This window comes from Nicotiana tabacum, chromosome 22 (assembly GCF_000715075.1).
Source record: "Nicotiana tabacum cultivar K326 chromosome 22, ASM71507v2, whole genome shotgun sequence".
NCBI classification, from domain to species: Eukaryota; Viridiplantae; Streptophyta; class Magnoliopsida; order Solanales; family Solanaceae; genus Nicotiana; species Nicotiana tabacum.
The window spans coordinates 77,611,865-77,619,741 of record NC_134101.1 but is presented as its reverse complement, the minus strand read 5'-3'; the positions used below and the strand labels follow the sequence as shown (position 1 = coordinate 77,619,741).

Here is a 7,877-nt window from a genome sequence, read left to right as displayed (position 1 = left end):
CAAATATGTGAAGTCCTATGATCAAACTGCGGATATCTTTACATAGCCTCTCAAGTCTGAAGATTTTCAGAGGTTGAGATTAAGACTCGGAATGAAGAAAAAAATCAAAATTAAGGAGGAAATTTGTGAAACCCATCTAAATAAAATAAAAAAAAGGAAAAAGAGGTGACAACAATCTGCAAATGCAGCAAGTTGCAATAACAGCAATAAACAAATAGCAAAACCAATTTGCAAATTGGTTTTGAACGGTGCAACAGGTTATGGAAATCTACAATATGCAAATTATAAATCCAATCCTTCGATTGATTGGAGGAACGGTTCCTCACTGCTATAAAAGTAGGCTTTAGCTCTTCATTTCAAACACACCAAAATCAGAGAGTGCAATAGAGCATAGAGAGAGTAATCCACAGATTGTAGTCTGTGATATAAGTAGAGAGTGAGAGTAATATTATAATGAGGTATTTAAAATAAAGAGTGTTATTTCTTTGAAGTTATAGTAGTCTCTTGACACTACCAAGTTGTAATATTATAGTGATATTATAATATTGCTCATTCGGATATTGTATTTTACTCCGTTAAAAGATTTGGTATCGTTATTACTCTCTTGTGTTATTGTAAATACTATTCCTGGGCGGTATATTATTTTTCCCAACAAAATCAACTCTAGTTGCCCAAGAATATATACAACCAGAGCATTCCCTAATTTTTCTCTATTTTATAAAAAAAATCAATTAAATTGGATTATGGTCTAATGGATTCTCACTCTTAATTTGGCAGTCACAGGTTAATAGGAACTTAGCAGTTGGCAGCCGCAGGCATATTAACTTAGCATTGGAAAAATCAGGGTCGTAAAAATTAAGTTTCTCATTTAGCTGCATATGAAGTCATGTAGTAATTTAACTTTATGTCCTTCCATTGCTTTAGTTCTGTGACTTTCCAAGAAAGGAACTTGTCTACTTTCAGCAAGTCTAACATATGATAAATAGTTTTGTTATAGAAATAACTTCACATATTCATATTTTTTACTTCTTGCAGTCATACCCACTGATCACTGAATGCTTGAAATCTGGGCTCTACAAGTGGAGAGGCGACGCCAATGAGTTTGACAGAGATGAGCCTTATGGTGAGCTTGTGATTTCTACAAACAATCCTGATGGATCAATCAGGCAAGCTGTAGTAAATGGCAGTGGAGGAACACTGGTGCATGACCTAGCTTACTATTGGCCACAGTATACGCCAATCTCATTTCAGGCAGACAATGATATTATGTTGTTCAGTCTCCAAATGCACTGGACATGCTGGGATACGTATAGGGTATGTTACTTATTTGTGAATTACTATTACTCCCTATGTTCCATTTATATGACACTAATTCCTTTTTAGTCTATTCCAAAGAATGACATCTTTCTATATTTAGAAATGCCGTGACGTATGTTTAAAACCACAAGTTCTAGTGGCACTTTTGGTATGTGACAAAACCCTTGCCATCTTTCTTAACTTCCATACCAAGTCAAACACTACCGAATGAAACAGAGGGAGTAATATTTAGGAACTTTAGTCAGTTCATTTCATCTAAACTAATTTCACGCAGCTCTAGAATTTTCGTTTTTCTCAAGTAAGAACTTAGCAGAAACCAAATTAAAAGACAAATTTCATGTATTTTGAATGAGTTGATGGATATCTTGTTTTCACTCTCTCTTTGTATTATATATGAGTGCTCGACAGATAATATTTTCATGTTCTGTTGCATTAATGAGCTACGATTATAATGGTACACGGGTAATGACAGTTGCATAGTTAGATGGCAATATCCTCATCAAAACTGTAGATGGGCACTAGTGAAAGACAAAGAATTTGCCAAGAAGATGACTAAATTTATAGAGATCAGCAGCATTGGTGTCTCTAAAGATTCACAGCTCTGCGCTGCTAAAATCCTTGATGTTATCTTTGATACCTACGAGCACACCCAGAAATTTGACAAGGCTACGCCCTTCTTCCATTATGGCTAGCTACAATGAGATGGCAAAGCGATGGAGACAATTGAGATCAACGGTCAACAAAGGTGTAATATGGCCAAATTTTTATGACATTTGCCATGACATAATATTCATTATAACAAATTTGTGGTTCATGACATTTGCCATGACATAATATCCAGTATTAGGCCAAGGATTTCTTGCTATAAATAGAGGAGTTTCTCCTCATTTGCAAATACACCAATTCAAGAGCTTTTAACTCTTGTCTTTCTTTCTCCTCCTTTATTTCATTATAGAATATTTTGTAAGACAGGGTTGCTTGGGAAATACTTGTGTGAACCCTTTCTTTGGAGTGATCTTGTGAGGTTATTCTCTTGGGGTATTTGGGATTAATTAGAGTATTTACTCTAATTTTGTACTCTTGTTGGTATAGTGAAATTGCTCATCTCCGCTTGTGGACGTAGGTCACCTTGACCGAACCACGTTAAATTTGTGTCTTCTTTATAATCTTTAATTGCCGTTATTATCAACTTCCATTGTCTTTGTTATTGTCATTATACCGTTGTTTGGCTAAATTCCGCACTACCCGAATTCCCGATCCTAACAAATTGGTATCAGAGCCAGATCTAACCGGCCAAAATAACTCTAACAAAGTCTTATGTTGAGAAATTTGACCGAAGTACAAACTTTGGAATGTGGCAATTAAAGATGAAAGCTATCCTAATTCAGGATGGCTTAGATTTGGCACTGCAAGGAAAGGAGAAGATGCCGGATAAAATGACGGACGAGGAGTTTGCCGTCATAGAAAAAAAGGCAAAAGCAGGTATTATTTTAAATCTTTCAAATGAGGTTTTGCGTGAAGTTGCAGCAGAAAGCTCAGCCAAAGGCATATGGGAAAAGCTTAAAACCCTATATATGAAAAGAACAGTAGAAAACAGGCTTTACCTAAAGCAAAAACTCTACACTTTTCGTATGGCTGAAGGTACCTCTATACTTACTCATCTTGATACTTTTGATTCTCTTCTTATGGATTTAAGTAACATAGATGCTGAAATCAAAGATGAGGATCAAGCTGTGTTATTGCTTGTTTCCTTACCCCAGTCGTTTAAACATATAAGAGATACTATGCTTTATGGAAAGGATAATATCTCTTATAAAGATATCAAATCTATTTTGAAATCAAAAGAACAAATAGATAGAGATATTACTGGGAAAACTAGTGGGAACCAAAGGGAAGACTTATTCATAAGAGGTAGATCCAATAAGAAAGATTCAAGTAGTGACCAGATACAGAAATGTCATGTGCAAATATTATCATAAGAAAGGTCACATTATTTCTGAATGCTTTAAATTGAAAAACAAAGAAAAGCATACAGAAAAGAAAAATGAGCACAAAAATACTGACATTGCCGAAGCAAGTGTAGCTGCTGATGAGACTGAGGGAACTATTTTTTTAGCAACTAATAATAGTTTCAAATCTAACAATGAGTGAATTTTAGATTCGGGTTGTTCTTATCATATGTGTCCCAGTCAGGATTTATTTACCACATATGAATCTATTGGAGGTGAAGTTGTCTTGATGGGCAACAATGCTGCCTACAAAGTTATTGAAAAAGGTACAGTTCGAATCAAAATACACGATGGTGTGGTGAGAACTCTCACCGATGTTAGACATGTTCCTGACTTGAAGAAAAATCTCATCTCTTTGGGCACTCTAGAATCTCTTGGGTGCAAGTACACAGGTGAAGGTGGAGTTCTGAAAATTTCTCATGGTGCTCTTGTGATCATGAAAACATGCAGATCTGGTACGTTGTATACTCTTTTGGGATCTACTGTTACAGGTGCTGCTGCAGTTTCAATATCAGATAAATCAGATTCTGACATCACCAAATTGTGGAATATGCGATTGGGGCATATGAGTGAAAAAGGTCTTTCCATCCTCAGTAAAAGAGGTCTCTTATGTGGCCAAAGTACCGAAAATATGGAGTTCTGTGAACATTGTGTGTTCGGGAAGCAGAAAAGAGTCAGCTTCGAATCTCCAGCGATTCATAGAACAAAAGGTACTTTGGATTACATTCATTCAGATCTTTGGGGTCCTTCACGTACCCCATCAAAAGGTGGTGCCAGGTATATGTTAACTTTCATTGATGATTATTCAAGGAAAGTTTGGGTTTATTTCCTGAAAAATAAAAGTGATGTTTTCTTAAATTTCAAACAATGGAAAGTTTTGATTGAGAAGCAAACAGGAAAACAGGTTAAGCGGCTTAGAACAGATAATGGCTTGAAATTTTGTAATGATGAATTCAACGAATTTTGCAAGAATGAAGGAATTGCTCGACATCGTACTGTGAGAATGACACCTCAGCAAAATGATGTGGCAGAAAGGATGAATAGAACTCTTTTGGAAAGGGCTCGTTGCATGATTTCAAATGCTGGGTTGACAAACGCCTTTTGGGCAGAAGCTATTTCTACAGCTTGTTATATTGTCAACCGAGCTCCTTCTGCACCTTTGAACTTTAAGACTCCAGCGGAAATATGGTCAGGTAATTATTCTGATTAAAGATATTTGGTTGCCCTGCATACATGCATGTAAATGATAGAAAATTAGAGCCAAGGGCTAAAAAGTATATTTTCCTTGGGTATGCATCTGGGGTGAAAGGATACCGATTATGGTATCCTGATCCCACGGCACCAAAATTTATAATTAGCAGAGATATAACCTTTGATAAATCCTCTATGTTACATTCTAGAAAAGAGTCTTCTAGTTCTTGTAATACAGATAAAGGAAAGAGTACACTGAACCAGGTGGAGATTGAGATTGGTATTCCTTCTGAGCCAAGCTCATCAACTTTGGAGCAAAATACAGTTGAAACTCCTGAAGTTGAGACAGAAGCTGAAATTCCTAAAGTTGAGACTCCTGAAGTTGAACCAGAAGAAGAGAAGTATTCTATAGCCAAACATAGACCAAGAAGAGAAGGTAAACAACCATTAAGGTTTGGAGATTATGTTGCATTTGCTTTTTCAGTTGCACAGGAAACTGAAAAAATTGGAGAACCATCAAAATATTCAGAAGCAGTTTCTGGTGCTGACTCAGCCAAGTGGCTGATTGCAATGAATGAAGAAATTGAGTCTCTCCACAAGAATGGTACTTGGTCTCTTGTGAAGCTGCCATCAGGAAAAAGAATTGTTGGTTGCAAATGGGTCTTCAAGAAAAAGGATGGCATTCCAGGGGTTGAAGATGCGAGGTATAAGATACGATTAGTTGTAAAGGGCTATAGTCAGGTACAAGGAGTTGATTTTAATGATATTTTCTCACCTGTTGTTAAACATAGCTCTATTCGTGTCTTGCTTGCCTTCGTTGCCATGTATGATTTGGAATTAGAACAACTTGATGTTAAGACAGCTTTCTTATATGGCAAACTTGAGGAACAAATATATATGCATCAACCCGAAGGATTTGAACTTGAAGGAAAAGAAGATCATGTTTGCTTGTTGAAGAAATCCTTGTACGGATTAAAGCAGTCTCCAAGGCAATGGTATAAAAGGTTTGATTCCTTTATGTTGGTCATGATTATTCGAGGAGCATGTATGATAGTTGTGTTTACTTCCGGAAGTTAAATGATGGTTCATTTATGTACCTATTATTATATGTTGATGACATGCTCATTGCTGCTAAGCATTTAACAGAAATTCACAATTTGAAAAGTCGGCTGAAAAGTGAATTTGAGATGAAAGATTTGGGAGCAGCTAAGAAAATCCTTGGCATGGAGATCAAAAGAGATCGAAAAGCCAACAGGCTATTTCTGACCCAGAAGAAGTACTTGGAGAAAGTCTTGGAGAGGTTTGGCATGAAAGATGCTAAACCAGTTAGTACCCCTCTTGCTGATCATTTTAAGTTATCAGCTGCTCAGTTCCCGCAGTCAGAGGAAGAAGAGAGGTACATGGCACAGGTTCCTTATTCCAGTGCAGTCGGCAGTATTATGTATGCAATGGTTTGTACACGTCCAGACATTTCACAAGCAGTGAGCGTGGTAAGCCGGTATATGGCTTGCCCTGGTAAAGCACATTGGCATGCTGTGAAATGGATTCTCAGATACTTGCGAGGTACTTCAAATACATGTTTGGAGTTTGGGAGAAATACTAACACTTTGGTTGATTTTGTAGACTCAGATTATGCAGGTGATCTTGACAAAAGAAGATCACTGACATGCTATGTATTTTGCATTGGGGGTTACGCTATTAGTTGGAAAGCTACATTACAACATGTAGTAGCTTTATCTACTACCGAAGCAGAATATATGGCAGTGGCCGAGGCGATCAAAGAAGCTTTATGGTTAAAGAGTCTATTTGCGGAACTCAGTTTATACCAAGGTGGTATTACCATTTTCTGTGATAGTCAAAGTGCCATTCACTTGACTAAAGATCAAATGTATCATGAGAGGACGAAGCACATTGATATAAAGTGTCATTTCATCCGAGAAACCATTGCTGAAAGAAAAGTCTCTGTTCAGAAGATCAACACTAGAGACAATCCTGCTGACATGTTCACAAAACCTCTTTCAGTATCCAAGTTCAAGCTTTGCCTGAACTTGATTGGCATTTATGAAGAATGATTTTGCCTATTGGGGTTTTTGCAGAGAAGGTGGAGCAAATTTACTATAAGCCGAAATTAGGCCAAGGTGGAGATTTGTAATATGGCCAAATTTTTATGACATTTGCCATGACATAATATCCATTATAACAAATTTGTGGTTCATGACATTTGCCATGGCATAATATCCATTATAACAAATTTGTGGATCATGACATTTGCCATGACATAATATCCATTATTAGGCCAAGGATTTCTTGCTATAAATAGAGGAGTTTCTCCTCATTTGTAAATGCACTAATTCAAGAGCTTTTCACTCTTGTCTTTCTTTCTCCTCCTTTATTTCATTATAGAGTATTTTGTAAGAGAGTGAGTGTTGGGAAATACTTGTGTGAACCCTTTATTTGGAGTGATCTTGTGAGGTTATTCTCTTGGGGTATTTGGGATTAATTAGAGTATTTACTCTAATTTTGTACTCTTGTTGGTATAATGAAATTGCTCATCTCCGCTTGTGGACGTAGGTCACCTTGACCGAACCACGTTAAATTTGTGTCTTCTTTATATTTTTTAATTGCCGTTATTATCAACTTCCATTGTCTTTGTTATTGTCATTATACCGTTGTTTGGCTAAATTTTGCACTACCCGGATTCCCGATCCTAACAAAAGGCCAAGTTTTTAGTTTACCCGACTTTCCAATTGAAAAATGCAACTTTAGTGGTCAGATATTTGGAACACAACCTGGTAATTTTTGTTTATTGGTTGGTTGTATCTGTTTTTTCTACAGTTCTTTTGGTCTTACTATGCTGCCAATCAACTTTCCTTCCCCTCTTTTCAGCTTTGACCAGAAGCGGGATTCATTTCGGTTCAACCAAAGAGTACGTGCGGATCAGTTTAATAAGCCATCAGGAAGAATATGATGATCAATTTATTCAAAGGTTGTCTCTGATCAGCTCCATAAATAGAGTTTAGTCTTTTGTAGGCATATAGTTTCTCTAAGACTAAATGGTGCAGAAGAGGGCTGTACACAAAAATGTATATATTAGTATTTGTGAACTTATAGAATCTTTATCTCTAGTTCAGTATAACCACTAATGCAAATACATCGTCAATTTGTTTGAACCTTTTTCACTCAATTAAGGACCAAAAATGTCTTGTTTTGATCACACAGGAAACAAGATATCATAAACTCAAATGCAATGTAACTTCACATCACCATGTTTCATGGCCCAGTACGGAGCTAAAATTTGAGTTTATGGGTTCTAGATTCTATAAAAGGCAGCTTATTGGGTTTTGAATCAATTATTTATAT

At 36.5% G+C, this 7,877-nt stretch overlaps 1 pseudogene; it reads left to right on the top strand.

The window, feature by feature from the left end:
* Nucleotides 1-854: 854 nt before the first annotated feature.
* LOC107828383 (tryptophan aminotransferase-related protein 2-like) lies at nt 855-7,580 on the top strand (annotated as a pseudogene).
* Nucleotides 7,581-7,877: the final 297 nt, after the last annotated feature.